This window comes from Channa argus, unplaced genomic scaffold (genome assembly GCF_033026475.1).
Source record: "Channa argus isolate prfri unplaced genomic scaffold, Channa argus male v1.0 Contig035, whole genome shotgun sequence".
Taxonomy (NCBI): domain Eukaryota; kingdom Metazoa; phylum Chordata; class Actinopteri; order Anabantiformes; family Channidae; genus Channa; species Channa argus.
In genome coordinates, this window is record NW_027125254.1 from 267,920 (window position 1) to 284,151 (window position 16,232).

Sequence of the window (16,232 nt, forward strand, 5' to 3'; positions counted from 1 at the left end):
GGGGTTTTCATGGTCGTAGGAACAGAGTGACACGTAAGCAAAGGAAGCTATTATCAATCACCCTCACTGAGCTGTTTTGCACAAGAAACATTTTCCTGCATGTACATATGCACACAATGATATCGAAGAGTATCTGACACAACATCACATTCACAAATGCTTCAACGCTGTCTATGGGCTTTACAATTGTGAAGTTTTCACATGTCCTGTTTTACAATCAAGTCTCCCTTCCTCACTGTCCTAGCTCCCCTAACCTTTCGAAACCCACCCTAGTTCAGACCAAGTGACCTAATGGACAAAGCATCTGACTTCAAATAGGAAGATTGAAGGGTCGAGTCCCTTTGTGGTTGCTCTTCTTGTACTTACTCACTGGATGTGCCTGGAAAATCTTTTTTTCCGTGTGTTTCAAGGTTGCAGAAACAGGGTAACATTCAAGCGAAAAGGTTTTATCAATCACACTTCTTCACTGCTAAAGAGGTATGCACAAATAGCAATTATCTTCCGGAAGTCAATGTGCTGCTCTTAAGACCAGGATGTTCAATTGAGAAGGTTAGAGCGTAGAGGTGATGGTGCCAGTGGCTGATCTTCTTTCTTGCCCCTAATCTCTACTTACAAAAAATCTGAATTCCCATCTGTCTGCAGTGCTCATTTGAAAAAAGAAACAAATCTACAAGAGGCCCTATTACAAGTCAGTACATGAGATCAGCAAAGACCCATTTCCTTGAATTAAAATGATTTCATCTCCAACTGTTTGGCCATGGAACTGCATCATCTCTGATGTCCAAAAGACAGGATTATGACGTCACCCATTATGAAAGGGCCATCGTATCTCAGACAAAATCACTGAGACATTGACGCAGCTGTGCAGCTGGGAAAATGACTCCTTTGCAGCATGCTGGGCAGGTTAGCTCAGATGGTTAGAGCGTGGTGCTAATAACGCCAAGGTCATGGGTTCAATCCCCATACTGGCCATTGAAAAGCACGATGCAAACAACTCTTTCCAAGGCAAGATTAATCCTGACTGCATGATTGCTTGCTTTTCACATGCTACATAAACCTGACCTTTTGAGTTATCAACCAGGTAACATTGTTTACTGAACTGTCTTGCATAAGAAACCTTTCCCGCATTTCCTTTTTAGTTAATGATATCAAAGAATACTCACATAATTTCACATTCCCAGATAGTTCAACGCTGTCTACAGGTTTTGCAATTCAAAAAATTATTCACATGTACGTTTTTACAATCAAGTCTCCCTTCCTCACTCACCCAGCTCCTCTAGCCTCCTGAAACAAACCTCTGTTCAGACCACACAGTCTAATGAGCACGGCTTCAGTCCTTTGAAAGACTTGGTTCAGACCACGTGGCCTAATGGACAAGGCGTCTGACTTCGGATCAGAAGATTGAGGGTTCGAGTCCCTTCGTGGTTGAGCTTCCAGTCCTTGCTGTTTGATGTGCCTGGAAAGTACAAACTTCCATGGGTTTTTCATGGTTGTAGGAACAGAGTGACACTTAAGCAAAGGAAGCTATTATCAATCTCCCTCACTGAGCTGTTTTGCACAAGAAACATTTTCCTGCATGTACATATGCACACAATGATATCGAAGAGTATCTGACACAACATCACATTCAGAAATGCTTCAACGCTGTCTATGGGCTTTACAATTGTGAAGTTTTCACATGTCCTGTTTTACAATCAAGTCTCCCTTCCTCACTGTCCTAGCTCCCCTAACCTTTCGAAACCCACCCAAGTTCAGACCAAGTGACCTAATGGACAAAGCATGTGACTTCAAATAGGAAGATTGAAGGGTCGAGTCCCTTTGTGGTTGCTCTTCTTGTACTTACTCACTGGATGTGCCTGGAAAATCTTTTTTTCCGTGTGTTTCAAGGTTGCAGAAACAGGGTAACATTCAAGCGAAAAGGTTTTATCAATCACACTTCTTCACTGCTAAAGAGGTATGCACAAATAGCAATTATCTTCCGGAAGTCAAATTTGCTGCTCTTAAGACCAGGATGTTCAATTGAGAAGGTTAGAGCGTAGAGGCGATGGTGCCAGTGGCTGATCTTCTTTCTTGCCCCTAATCTCTACTTACAAAAAATTTGAATTCCCATCTGTCTGCAGTGCTCATTTGAAAAAAGAAACAAATCTACAAGAGGCCCTATTACAAGTCAGTACATGAGATCAGCAAAGACCCACTTCCTTGAATTAAAATGATTTCATCTCCAACTGTTTGGCCATGGAACTACATCATCTCTGATGTCCAAAAGATAGGATTATGACGTCACCCATTATGAAAGGGCCATCGTATGTCAGACAAAATCACTGAGACATTGACGCAGCTGTGCAGCTGGGAAAATGACTCTTTTGCAGCATGCTGGGCCGGTTAGCTCAGATGGTTAGAGAGTGGTGCTAATAACGCCAAGGTCATGGGTTCAATCCCCATACTGGCCATTGAAAAGCACGATGCAAGCAACTCTTTCCAAGGCAAGATTAATCCTGACTGCACGGTTGCTTGCTTTTCACATGCTACATAAACCTGGCCTTTTGAGTTATCAACCAGGTAACATTGCTGACTGAACTGTCTTGCATAAGAAACCTTTCCCGCATTTCCTTTTTAGTTAATGATATCAAAGAATACTCACATAATTTCACATTCCCAGATAGTTCAACGCTGTCTACAGGTTTTGCAATTCAAAAAATTATTCACATGTACGTTTTTACAATCAAGTCTCCCTTCCTCACTCACCCAGCTCCTCTAGCCTCCTGAAACAAACCTCTGTTCAGACCACACAGTCTAATGAGCACGGCTTCAGTCCTTTGAAAGGCTCGGTTCCGACCACGTGGCCTAATGGACAAGGCGTCTGACTTCGGATCAGAAGATTGAGGGTTCGAGTCCCTTTGTGGTTGAGCTTCCAGTCGTTTCTGTTTGATGTGCCTGGAAAGTACAAACTTCCATGGGATTTTCATGGTCGTAGGAACAGAGTGACACTTAAGCAAAGGAAGCTATTATCAATCACCCTTACTGAGCTGTTTTGCACAAGAAACATTTTCCTGCATGTACATATGCACACAATGATATCGAAGAGTATCTGACACAACATCACATTCACAAATGCTTCAACGCTGTCTATGGGCTTTACAATTGTGAAGTTTTCACATGTCCTGTTTTACAATCAAGTCTCCCTTCCTCACTGTCCTAGCTCCCCTAACCTTTCGAAACCCACCCTAGTTCAGACCAAGTGACCTAATGGACAAAGCATCTGACTTCAAATAGGAAGATTGAAGGGTCGAGTCCCTTTGTGGTTGCTCTTCTTGTACTTACTCACTGGATGTGCCTGGAAAATCTTTTTTTCCGTGTGTTTCAAGGTTGCAAAAACAGGGTAACATTCAAGCGAAAAGGTTTTATCAATCACACTTCTACACTGCTCAAGAGGTATGCACAAATAGCAATTATCTTCCGGAACTCAATGTGCTGCTCTTAAGACCAGGATGTTCAATTGAGAAGGTTAGAGCGTAGAGGCGATGGTGCCAGTGGCTGATCTTCTTTCTTGCCCCTAATCTCTACTTACAAAAAATCTGAATTCCCATCTGTCTGCAGTGCTCATTTGAAAAAAGAAACAAATCTACAAGAGGCCCTATTACAAGTCAGTACATGAGATCAGCAAAGACCCACTTCCTTGAATTAAAATGATTTCATCTCCAACTGTTTGGCCATGGAACTACATCATCTCTGATGTCCAAAAGACAGGATTATGACGTCACCCATTATGAAAGGGCCATCGTATGTCAGACAAAATCACTGAGACATTGACGCAGCTGTGCAGCTGGGAAAATGACTCTGTTGCAGCATGCTGGGCCGGTTAGCTCAGATGGTTAGAGAGTGGTGCTAATAACGCCAAGGTCATGGGTTCCATCCCCATACAGGCCATTGAAAAGCACGATGCAAGCAACTCTTTCCAAGGCAAGATTAATCCTGACTGCATGGTTGCTTGCTTTTCACATGCTACATAAACCTGGCCTTTTGAGTTATCAACCAGGTAACATTGCTGACTGAACTGTCTTGCATAAGAAACCTTTCCCGCATTTCCTTTTTAGTTAATGATATCAAAGAATACTCACATAATTTCACATTCCCAGATAGTTCAACGCTGTCTACAGGTTTTGCAATTCAAAAAATTATTCACATGTACGTTTTTACAATCAAGTCTCCCTTCCTCACTCACCCAGCTCCTCTAGCCTCCTGAAACAAACCTCTGTTCAGACCACACAGTCTAATGAGCACGGCTTCAGTCCTTTGAAAGACTCGGTTCCGACCACGTGGCCTAATGGACAAGGCGTCTGACTTCGGATCAGAAGATTGAGGGTTCGAGTCCCTTCGTGGTTGAGCTTCCAGTCCTTTCTGTTTGATGTGCCTGGAAAGTACAAACTTCCATGGGTTTTTCATGGTCGTAGGAACAGAGTGACACTTAAGCAAAGGAAGCTATTATCAATCACCCTCACTGAGCTGTTTTGCACAAGAAACATTTTCCTGCATGTACATATGCACACAATGATATCGAAGAGTATCTGACACAACATCACATTCACAAATGCTTCAACGCTGTCTATGGGCTTTACAATTGTGAAGTTCTCACATGTCCTGTTTTACAATCAAGTCTCCCTTCCTCACTGTCCTAGCTCCCCTAACCTTTCGAAACCCACCCTAGTTCAGACCAAGTGACCTAATGGACAAAGCATCTGACTTCAAATAGGAAGATTGAAGGGTCGAGTCCCTTTGTGGTTGCTCTTCTTGTACTTACTCACTGGATGTGCCTGGAAAATCTTTTTTTCCGTGTGTTTCAAGGTTGCAAAAACAGGGTAACATTCAAGCGAAAAGGTTTTATCAATCACACTTCTTCACTGCTAAAGAGGTATGCACAAATAGCAATTATCTTCCAGAACTCAATGTGCTGCTCTTAAGACCAGGATGTTCAATTGAGAAGGTTAGAGCGTAGAGGCGATGGTGCCAGTGGCTGATCTTCTTTCTTGCCCCTAATCTCTACTTACAAAAAATCTGAATTCCCATCTGTCTGCAGTGCTCATTTGAAAAAAGAAACAAATCTACAAGAGGCCCTATTACAAGTCAGTACATGAGATCAGCAAAGACCCACTTCCTTGAATTAAAATGATTTCATCTCCAACTGTTTGGCCATGGAACTGCATCATCTCTGATGTCCAAAAGACAGGATTATGACGTCACCCATTATGAAAGGGCCATCGTATCTCAGACAAAATCACTGAGACATTGACGCAGCTGTGCAGCTGGGAAAATGACTCTTTTGCAGCATGCTGGGCCGGTTAGCTCAGATGGTTAGAGCGTGGTGCTAATAACGCCAAGGTCATGGGTTCAATCCCCATACTGGCCATTGAAAAGCACGATGCAAGCAACTCTTTCCAAGGCAAGATTAATCCTGACTGCACGGTTGCTTGCTTTTCACATGCTACATAAACCTGGCCTTTTGAGTTATCAACCAGGTAACATTGCTGACTAAACTGTCTTGCATAAGAAACCTTTCCCGCATTTCCTTTTTAGTTAATGATATCAAAGAATACTCACATAATTTCACATTCCCAGATAGTTCAACGCTGTCTACAGGTTTTGCAATTCAAAAAATTATTCACATGTACGTTTTTACAATCAAGTCTCCCTTCCTCACTCACCCAGCTCCTCTAGCCTCCTGAAACAAACCTCTGTTCAGACCACACAGTCTAATGAGCACGGCTTCAGTCCTTTGAAAGACTCGGTTCCGACCACGTGGCCTAATGGACAAGGCGTCTGACTTCGGATCAGAAGATTGAGGGTTCGAGTCGCTTCGTGGTTGAGCTTCCAGTCCTTGCTGTTTGATGTGCCTGGAAAGTACAAACTTCCATGGGTTTTTCATGGTTGTAGGAACAGAGTGACACTTAAGCAAAGGAAGCTATTATCAATCACCCTCACTGAGCTGTTTTGCACAAGAAACATTTTCCTGCATGTACTTATGCACACAATGATATCGAAGAGTATCTGACACAACATCACATTCACAAATGCTTCAACGCTGTCTATGGGCTTTACAATTGTGAAGTTTTCACATGTCCTGTTTTACAATCAAGTCTCCCTTCCTCACTGTCCTAGCTCCCCTAACCTTTCGAAACCCACCCTAGTTCAGACCAAGTGACCTAATGGACAAAGCATCTGACTTCAAATAGGAAGATTGAAGGGTCGAGTTCCTTTGTGGTTGCTCTTCTTGTACTTACTCAATGGATGTGCCTGGAAAATCTTTTTTTCCGTGTGTTTCAAGGTTGCAGAAACAGGGTAACATTCAAGCGAAAAGGTTTTATCAATCACACTTCTTCACTGCTAAAGAGGTATGCACAAATAGCAATTATCTTCCGGAACTCAATGTGCTGCTCTCAAGACCAGGATGTTCAATTGAGAAGGTTAGAGCGTAGAGGCGATGGTGCCAGTGGCTGATCTTCTTTCTTGCCCCTAATCTCTACTTACAAAAAATCTGAATTCCCATCTGTCTGCAGTGCTCATTTGAAAAAAGAAACAAATCTACAAGAGGCCCTATTACAAGTCAGTACATGAGATCAGCAAAGACCCACTTCCTTGAATTAAAATGATTTCATCTCCAACTGTTTGGCCATGGAACTGCATCATCTCTGATGTCCAAAAGACAGGATTATGACGTCACCCATTATGAAAGGGCCATCGTATCTCAGACAAAATCACTGAGACATTAACGCAGCTGTGCACCTGGGAAAATGACTCTTTTGCAGCATGCTGGGCCGGTTAGCTCAGATGGTTAGAGCGTGGTGCTAATAACGCCAAGGTCATGGGTTCAATCCCCATACTGGCCATTGAAAAGCACGATGCAAGCAACTCTTTCCAAGGCAAGATTAATCCTGACTGCACGGTTGCTTGCTTTTCACATGCTACATAAACCTGGCCTTTTGAGTTATCAACCAGGTAACATTGCTGACTGAACTGTCTTGCATAAGAAACCTTTCCCGCATTTCCTTTTTAGTTAATGATATCAAAGAATACTCACATAATTTCACATTCCCAGATAGTTCAACGCTGTCTACAGGTTTTGCAATTCAAAAAATTATTCACATGTACGTTTTTACAATCAAGTCTCCCTTCCTCACTCACCCAGCTCCTCTAGCCTCCTGAAACAAACCTCTGTTCAGACCACACAGTCTAATGAGCACGGCTTCAGTCCTTTGAAAGACTCGGTTCCGACCACGTGGCCTAATGGACAAGGCGTCTGACTTCGGATCAGAAGATTGAGGGTTCGAGTCCCTTTGTGGTTGAGCTTCCAGTCGTTTCTGTTTGATGTGCCTGGAAAGTACAAACTTCCATGGGTTTTTCATGGTCGTAGGAACAGAGTGACACTTAAGCAAAGGAAGCTATTATCAATCACCCTTACTGAGCTGTTTTGCACAAGAAACATTTTCCTACATGTACATATGCACACAATGATATCGAAGAGTATCTGACACAACATCACATTCACAAATGCTTCAACGCTGTCTATGGGCTTTACAATTGTGAAGTTTTCACATGTCCTGTTTTACAATCAAGTCTCCCTTCCTCACTGTCCTAGCTCCCCTAACCTTTCGAAACCCACCCTAGTTCAGACCAAGTGACCTAATGGACAAAGCATCTGACTTCAAATAGGAAGATTGAAGGGTCGAGTTCCTTTGTGGTTGCTCTTCTTGTACTTACTCAATGGATGTGCCTGGAAAATCTTTTTTTCCGTGTGTTTCAAGGTTGCAGAAACAGGGTAACATTCAAGCGAAAAGGTTTTATCAATCACACTTCTTCACTGCTAAAGAGGTATGCACAAATAGCAATTATCTTCCGGAACTCAATGTGCTGCTCTCAAGACCAGGATGTTCAATTGAGAAGGTTAGAGCGTAGAGGCGATGGTGCCAGTGGCTGATCTTCTTTCTTGCCCCTAATCTCTACTTACAAAAAATCTGAATTCCCATCTGTCTGCAGTGCTCATTTGAAAAAAGAAACAAATCTACAAGAGGCCCTATTACAAGTCAGTACATGAGATCAGCAAAGACCCACTTCCTTGAATTAAAATGATTTCATCTCCAACTGTTTGGCCATGGAACTGCATCATCTCTGATGTCCAAAAGACAGGATTATGACGTCACCCATTATGAAAGGGCCATCGTATCTCAGACAAAATCACTGAGACATTAACGCAGCTGTGCACCTGGGAAAATGACTCTTTTGCAGCATGCTGGGCCGGTTAGCTCAGATGGTTAGAGCGTGGTGCTAATAACGCCAAGGTCATGGGTTCAATCCCCATACTGGCCATTGAAAAGCACGATGCAAGCAACTCTTTCCAAGGCAAGATTAATCCTGACTGCACGGTTGCTTGCTTTTCACATGCTACATAAACCTGGCCTTTTGAGTTATCAACCAGGTAACATTGCTGACTAAACTGTCTTGCATAAGAAACCTTTCCCGCATTTCCTTTTTAGTTAATGATATCAAAGAATACTCACATAATTTCACATTCCCAGATAGTTCAACGCTGTCTACAGGTTTTGCAATTCAAAAAATTATTCACATGTACGTTTTTACAATCAAGTCTCCCTTCCTCACTCACCCAGCTCCTCTAGCCTCCTGAAACAAACCTCTGTTCAGACCACACAGTCTAATGAGCACGGCTCCAGTCCTTTGAAAGACTCGGTTCCGACCACGTGGCCTAATGGACAAGGCGTCTGACTTCGGATCAGAAGATTGAGGGTTCGAGTCGCTTCGTGGTTGAGCTTCCAGTCCTTGCTGTTTGATGTGCCTGGAAAGTACAAACTTCCATGGGTTTTTCATGGTTGTAGGAACAGAGTGACACTTAAGCAAAGGAAGCTATTATCAATCACCCTCACTGAGCTGTTTTGCACAAGAAACATTTTCCTGCATGTACTTATGCACACAATGATATCGAAGAGTATCTGACACAACATCACATTCACAAATGCTTCAACGCTATCTATGGGCTTTACAATTGTGAAGTTTTCACATGTCCTGTTTTACAATCAAGTCTCCCTTCCTCACTGTCCTAGCTCCCCTAACCTTTCGAAACCCACCCTAGTTCAGACCAAGTGACCTAATGGACAAAGCATCTGACTTCAAATAGGAAGATTGAAGGGTCGAGTCCCTTTGTGGTTGCTCTTCTTGTACTTACTCAATGGATGTGCCTGGAAAATCTTTTTTTCCGTGTGTTTCAAGGTTGCAGAAACAGGGTAACATTCAAGCGAAAAGGTTTTATCAATCACACTTCTTCACTGCTAAGGAGGTATGCACAAATAGCAATTATCTTCCGGAAGTCAATGTGCTGCTCTTAAGACCAGGATGTTCAATTGAGAAGGTTAGAGCGTAGAGGCGATGGTGCCAGTGGCTGATCTTCTTTCTTGCCCCTAATCTCTACTTACAAAAAATCTGAATTCCCATCTGTCTGCAGTGCTCATTTGAAAAAAGAAACAAATCTACAAGAGGCCCTATTACAAGTCAGTACATGAGATCAGCAAAGACCCACTTCCTTCAATTAAAATGATTTCATCTCCAACTGTTTGGCCATGGAACTGCATCATCTCTGATGTCCAAAAGACAGGATTATGACGTCACCCATTATGAAAGGGCCATCGTATCTCAGACAAAATCACTGAGACATTGACGCAGCTGTGCAGCTGGGAAAATGACTCTTTTGCAGCATGCTGGGCCGGTTAGCTCAGATGGCTAGAGCGTGGTGCTAATAACGCCAAGGTCATGGGTTCAATCCCCATACTGGCCATTGAAAAGCACGATGCAAGCAACTCTTTCCAAGGCAAGATTAATCCTGACTGCACGGTTGCTTGCTTTTCACATGCTACATAAACCTGGCCTTTTGAGTTATCAACCAGGTAACATTGCTGACTGAACTGTCTTGCATAAGAAACCTTTCCCGCATTTCCTTTTTAGTTAATGATATCAAAGAATACTCACATAATTTCACATTCCCAGATAGTTCAACGCTGTCTACAGGTTTTGCAATTCAAAAAATTATTCACATGTACGTTTTTACAATCAAGTCTCCCTTCCCCACTCACCCAGCTCCTCTAGCCTCCTGAAACAAACCTCTGTTCAGACCACACAGTCTAATGAGCACGGCTTCAGTCCTTTGAAAGACTCGGTTCCGACCACGTGGCCTAATGGACAAGGCCTCTGACTTCGTATCAGAAGATTGAGGGTTCGAGTCGCTTCGTGGTTGAGCTTCCAGTCCTTGCTGTTTGATGTGCCTGGAAAGTACAAACTTCCATGGGTTTTTCATGGTTGTAGGAACAGAGTGACACTTAAGCAAAGGAAGCTATTATCAATCACCCTCACTGAGCTGTTTTGCACAGGAAACATTTTCCTGCATGTACTTATGCACACAATGATATCGAAGAGTATCTGACACAACATCACATTCACAAATGCTTCAACGCTGTCTATGGGCTTTACAATTGTGAAGTTTTCACATGTCCTGTTTTACAATCAAGTCTCCCTTCCTCACTGTCCTAGCTCCCCTAACCTTTCGAAACCCACCCTAGTTCAGACCAAGTGACCTAATGGACAAAGCATCTGACTTCAAATAGGAAGATTGAAGGGTCGAGTTCCTTTGTGGTTGCTCTTCTTGTACTTACTCAATGGATGTGCCTGGAAAATCTTTTTTTCCGTGTGTTTCAAGGTTGCAGAAACAGGGTAACATTCAAGCGAAAAGGTTTTATCAATCACACTTCTTCACTGCTAAAGAGGTATGCACAAATAGCAATTATCTTCCGGAACTCAATGTGCTGCTCTCAAGACCAGGATGTTCAATTGAGAAGGTTAGAGCGTAGAGGCGACGGTGCCAGTGGCTGATCTTCTTTCTTGCCCCTAATCTCTACTTACAAAAAATCTGAATTCCCATCTGTCTGCAGAGCTCATTTGAAAAAAGAAACAAATCTACAAGAGGCCCTATTACAAGTCAGTACATGAGATCAGCAAAGACCCACTTCCTTGAATTAAAATGATTTCATCTCCAACTGTTTGGCCATGGAACTGCATCATCTCTGATGTCCAAAAGACAGGATTATGACGTCACCCATTATGAAAGGGCCATCGTATCTCAGACAAAATCACTGAGACATTGACGCAGCTGTGCACCTGGGAAAATGACTCTGTTGCAGCATGCTGGGCCGGTTAGCTCAGATGGTTAGAGAGTGGTGCTAATAACGCCAAGGTCATGGGTTCCATCCCCATACAGGCCATTGAAAAGCACGATGCAAGCAACTCTTTCCAAGGCAAGATTAATCCTGACTGCATGGTTGCTTGCTTTTCACATGCTACATAAACCTGGCCTTTTGAGTTATCAACCAGGTAACATTGCTGACTGAACTGTCTTGCATAAGAAACCTTTCCCGCATTTCCTTTTTAGTTAATGATATCAAAGAATACTCACATAATTTCACATTCCCAGATAGTTCAACGCTGTCTACAGGTTTTGCAATTCAAAAAATTATTCACATGTACGTTTTTACAATCAAGTCTCCCTTCCTCACTCACCCAGCTCCTCTAGCCTCCTGAAACAAACCTCTGTTCAGACCACACAGTCTAATGAGCACGGCTTCAGTCCTTTGAAAGACTCGGTTCCGACCACGTGGCCTAATGGACAAGGCGTCTGACTTCGGATCAGAAGATTGAGGGTTCGAGTCGCTTCGTGGTTGAGCTTCCAGTCCTTGCTGTTTGATGTGCCTGGAAAGTACAAACTTCCATGGGTTTTTCATGGTTATAGGAACAGAGTGACACTTAAGCAAAGGAAGCTATTATCAATCACCCTCACTGAGCTGTTTTGCACAAGAAACATTTTCCTGCATGTACTTATGCACACAATGATATCGAAGAGTATCTGACACAACATCACATTCACAAATGCTTCAACGCTGTCTATGGGCTTTACAATTGTGAAGTTTTCACATGTCCTGTTTTACAATCAAGTCTCCCTTCCTCACTGTCGTAGCTCCCCTAACCTTTCGAAACCCACCCTAGTTCAGACCAAGTGACCTAATGGACAAAGCATCTGACTTCAAATAGGAAGATTGAAGGGTCGAGTTCCTTTGTGGTTGCTCTTCTTGTACTTACTCAATGGATGTGCCTGGAAAATCTTTTTTTCCGTGTGTTTCAAGGTTGCAGAAACAGGGTAACATTCAAGCGAAAAGGTTTTATCAATCACACTTCTTCACTGCTAAAGAGGTATGCACAAATAGCAATTATCTTCCGGAACTCAATGTGCTGCTCTCAAGACCAGGATGTTCAATTGAGAAGGTTAGAGCGTAGAGGCGATGGTGCCAGTGGCTGATCTTCTTTCTTGCCCCTAATCTCTACTTACAAAAAATCTGAATTCCCATCTGTCTGCAGTGCTCATTTGAAAAAAGAAACAAATCTACAAGAGGCCCTATTACAAGTCAGTACATGAGATCAGCAAAGACCCACTTCCTTGAATTAAAATGATTTCATCTCCAACTGTTTGGCCATGGAACTGCATCATCTCTGATGTCCAAAAGACAGGATTATGACGTCACCCATTATGAAAGGGCCATCGTATCTCAGACAAAATCACTGAGACATTAACGCAGCTGTGCACCTGGGAAAATGACTCTTTTGCAGCATGCTGGGCCGGTTAGCTCAGATGGTTAGAGCGTGGTGCTAATAACGCCAAGGTCATGGGTTCAATCCCCATACTGGCCATTGAAAAGCACGATGCAAGCAACTCTTTCCAAGGCAAGATTAATCCTGACTGCACGGTTGCTTGCTTTTCACATGCTACATAAACCTGGCCTTTTGAGTTATCAACCAGGTAACATTGCTGACTAAACTGTCTTGCATAAGAAACCTTTCCCGCATTTCCTTTTTAGTTAATGATATCAAAGAATACTCACATAATTTCACATTCCCAGATAGTTCAACGCTGTCTACAGGTTTTGCAATTCAAAAAATTATTCACATGTACGTTTTTACAATCAAGTCTCCCTTCCTCACTCACCCAGCTCCTCTAGCCTCCTGAAACAAACCTCTGTTCAGACCACACAGTCTAATGAGCACGGCTCCAGTCCTTTGAAAGACTCGGTTCCGACCACGTGGCCTAATGGACAAGGCGTCTGACTTCGGATCAGAAGATTGAGGGTTCGAGTCGCTTCGTGGTTGAGCTTCCAGTCCTTGCTGTTTGATGTGCCTGGAAAGTACAAACTTCCATGGGTTTTTCATGGTTGTAGGAACAGAGTGACACTTAAGCAAAGGAAGCTATTATCAATCACCCTCACTGAGCTGTTTTGCACAAGAAACATTTTCCTGCATGTACTTATGCACACAATGATATCGAAGAGTATCTGACACAACATCACATTCACAAATGCTTCAACGCTATCTATGGGCTTTACAATTGTGAAGTTTTCACATGTCCTGTTTTACAATCAAGTCTCCCTTCCTCACTGTCCTAGCTCCCCTAACCTTTCGAAACCCACCCTAGTTCAGACCAAGTGACCTAATGGACAAAGCATCTGACTTCAAATAGGAAGATTGAAGGGTCGAGTCCCTTTGTGGTTGCTCTTCTTGTACTTACTCACTGGATGTGCCTGGAAAATCTTTTTTTCCGTGTGTTTCAAGGTTGCAAAAACAGGGTAACATTCAAGCGAAAAGGTTTTATCAATCACACTTCTTCACTGCTAAAGAGGTATGCACAAATAGCAATTATCTTCCGGAACTCAATGTGCTGCTCTTAAGACCAGGATGTTCAATTGAGAAGGTTAGAGCGTAGAGGCGATGGTGCCAGTGGCTGATCTTCTTTCTTGCCCCTAATCTCTACTTACAAAAAATCTGAATTCCCATCTGTCTGCAGTGCTCATTTGAAAAAAGAAACAAATCTACAAGAGGCCCTATTACAAGTCAGTACATGAGATCAGCAAAGACCCACTTCCTTGAATTAAAATGATTTCATCTCCAACTGTTTGGCCATGGAACTGCATCATCTCTGATGTCCAAAAGACAGGATTATGACGTCACCCATTATGAAAGGGCCATCGTATCTCAGACAAAATCACTGAGACATTAACGCAGCTGTGCACCTGGGAAAATGACTCTTTTGCAGCATGCTGGGCCGGTTAGCTCAGATGGTTAGAGCGTGGTGCTAATAACGCCAAGGTCATGGGTTCAATCCCCATACTGGCCATTGAAAAGCACGATGCAAGCAACTCTTTCCAAGGCAAGATTAATCCTGACTGCACGGTTGCTTGCTTTTCACATGCTACATAAACCTGGCCTTTTGAGTTATCAACCAGGTAACATTGCTGACTAAACTGTCTTGCATAAGAAACCTTTCCCGCATTTCCTTTTTAGTTAATGATATCAAAGAATACTCACATAATTTCACATTCCCAGATAGTTCAACGCTGTCTACAGGTTTTGCAATTCAAAAAATTATTCACATGTACGTTTTTACAATCAAGTCTCCCTTCCCCACTCACCCAGCTCCTCTAGCCTCCTGAAACAAACCTCTGTTCAGACCACACAGTCTAATGAGCACGGCTTCAGTCCTTTGAAAGACTCGGTTCCGACCACGTGGCCTAATGGACAAGGCGTCTGACTTCGGATCAGAAGATTGAGGGTTCGAGTCGCTTCGTGGTTGAGCTTCCAGTCCTTGCTGTTTGATGTGCCTGGAAAGTACAAACTTCCATGGGTTTTTCATGGTTGTAGGAACAGAGTGACACTTAAGCAAAGGAAGCTATTATCAATCACCCTCACTGAGCTGTTTTGCACAAGAAACATTTTCCTGCATGTACTTATGCACACAATGATATCGAAGAGTATCTGACACAACATCACATTCACAAATGCTTCAACGCTGTCTATGGGCTTTACAATTGTGAAGTTTTCACATGTCCTGTTTTACAATCAAGTCTCCCTTCCTCACTGTCGTAGCTCCCCTAACCTTTCGAAACCCACCCTAGTTCAGACCAAGTGACCTAATGGACAAAGCATCTGACTTCAAATAGGAAGATTGAAGGGTCGAGTTCCTTTGTGGTTGCTCTTCTTGTACTTACTCAATGGATGTGCCTGGAAAATCTTTTTTTCCGTGTGTTTCAAGGTTGCAGAAACAGGGTAACATTCAAGCGAAAAGGTTTTATCAATCACACTTCTTCACTGCTAAAGAGGTATGCACAAATAGCAATTATCTTCCGGAACTCAATGTGCTGCTCTCAAGACCAGGATGTTCAATTGAGAAGGTTAGAGCGTAGAGGCGATGGTGCCAGTGGCTGATCTTCTTTCTTGCCCCTAATCTCTACTTACAAAAAATCTGAATTCCCATCTGTCTGCAGTGCTCATTTGAAAAAAGAAACAAATCTACAAGAGGCCCTATTACAAGTCAGTACATGAGATCAGCAAAGACCCACTTCCTTGAATTAAAATGATTTCATCTCCAACTGTTTGGCCATGGAACTGCATCATCTCTGATGTCCAAAAGACAGGATTATGACGTCACCCATTATGAAAGGGCCATCGTATCTCAGACAAAATCACTGAGACATTAACGCAGCTGTGCACCTGGGAAAATGACTCTTTTGCAGCATGCTGGGCCGGTTAGCTCAGATGGTTAGAGCGTGGTGCTAATAACGCCAAGGTCATGGGTTCAATCCCCATACTGGCCATTGAAAAGCACGATGCAAGCAACTCTTTCCAAGGCAAGATTAATCCTGACTGCACGGTTGCTTGCTTTTCACATGCTACATAAACCTGGCCTTTTGAGTTATCAACCAGGTAACATTGCTGACTAAACTGTCTTGCATAAGAAACCTTTCCCGCATTTCCTTTTTAGTTAATGATATCAAAGAATACTCACATAATTTCACATTCCCAGATAGTTCAACGCTGTCTACAGGTTTTGCAATTCAAAAAATTATTCACATGTACGTTTTTACAATCAAGTCTCCCTTCCTCACTCACCCAGCTCCTCTAGCCTCCTGAAACAAACCTCTGTTCAGACCACACAGTCTAATGAGCACGGCTCCAGTCCTTTGAAAGACTCGGTTCCGACCACGTGGCCTAATGGACAAGGCGTCTGACTTCGGATCAGAAGATTGAGGGTTCGAGTCGCTTCGTGGTTGAGCTTCCAGTCCTTGCTGTTTGATGTGCCTGGA

General features: G+C 43.0%; 12 non-coding genes across 12 annotated transcripts; all 12 read left to right on the forward strand.

Moving 5' to 3' along the window:
- The first annotated feature begins 1,355 nt into the window (after positions 1–1,355).
- Positions 1,356–1,428, forward strand: trnar-ucg (transfer RNA arginine (anticodon UCG)). Its single transcript has one exon. It is a non-coding gene; the product is annotated as a tRNA-Arg (tRNA).
- Positions 1,429–2,376: 948 nt separating this feature from the next.
- Positions 2,377–2,450, forward strand: trnai-aau (transfer RNA isoleucine (anticodon AAU)). Its single transcript has one exon. It is a non-coding gene; the product is annotated as a tRNA-Ile (tRNA).
- A 383-nt stretch (positions 2,451–2,833) lies between these two features.
- Positions 2,834–2,906, forward strand: trnar-ucg (transfer RNA arginine (anticodon UCG)). The gene has a single exon. It is a non-coding gene; the product is annotated as a tRNA-Arg (tRNA).
- Positions 2,907–4,310: 1,404 nt separating this feature from the next.
- Positions 4,311–4,383, forward strand: trnar-ucg (transfer RNA arginine (anticodon UCG)). Its single transcript has one exon. It is a non-coding gene; the product is annotated as a tRNA-Arg (tRNA).
- Positions 4,384–5,330: 947 nt separating this feature from the next.
- Positions 5,331–5,404, forward strand: trnai-aau (transfer RNA isoleucine (anticodon AAU)). The gene has a single exon. It is a non-coding gene; the product is annotated as a tRNA-Ile (tRNA).
- A 1,403-nt stretch (positions 5,405–6,807) lies between these two features.
- On the forward strand, positions 6,808–6,881 carry trnai-aau (transfer RNA isoleucine (anticodon AAU)). Its single transcript has one exon. It is a non-coding gene; the product is annotated as a tRNA-Ile (tRNA).
- A 383-nt stretch (positions 6,882–7,264) lies between these two features.
- trnar-ucg (transfer RNA arginine (anticodon UCG)) lies at positions 7,265–7,337 on the forward strand. Its single transcript has one exon. It is a non-coding gene; the product is annotated as a tRNA-Arg (tRNA).
- Positions 7,338–8,284: 947 nt separating this feature from the next.
- On the forward strand, positions 8,285–8,358 carry trnai-aau (transfer RNA isoleucine (anticodon AAU)). Its single transcript has one exon. It is a non-coding gene; the product is annotated as a tRNA-Ile (tRNA).
- Positions 8,359–9,761: 1,403 nt separating this feature from the next.
- On the forward strand, positions 9,762–9,835 carry trnai-aau (transfer RNA isoleucine (anticodon AAU)). The gene has a single exon. It is a non-coding gene; the product is annotated as a tRNA-Ile (tRNA).
- Positions 9,836–12,715: 2,880 nt separating this feature from the next.
- trnai-aau (transfer RNA isoleucine (anticodon AAU)) lies at positions 12,716–12,789 on the forward strand. Its single transcript has one exon. It is a non-coding gene; the product is annotated as a tRNA-Ile (tRNA).
- A 1,403-nt stretch (positions 12,790–14,192) lies between these two features.
- On the forward strand, positions 14,193–14,266 carry trnai-aau (transfer RNA isoleucine (anticodon AAU)). Its single transcript has one exon. It is a non-coding gene; the product is annotated as a tRNA-Ile (tRNA).
- Positions 14,267–15,669: 1,403 nt separating this feature from the next.
- Positions 15,670–15,743, forward strand: trnai-aau (transfer RNA isoleucine (anticodon AAU)). Its single transcript has one exon. It is a non-coding gene; the product is annotated as a tRNA-Ile (tRNA).
- Positions 15,744–16,232: the final 489 nt, after the last annotated feature.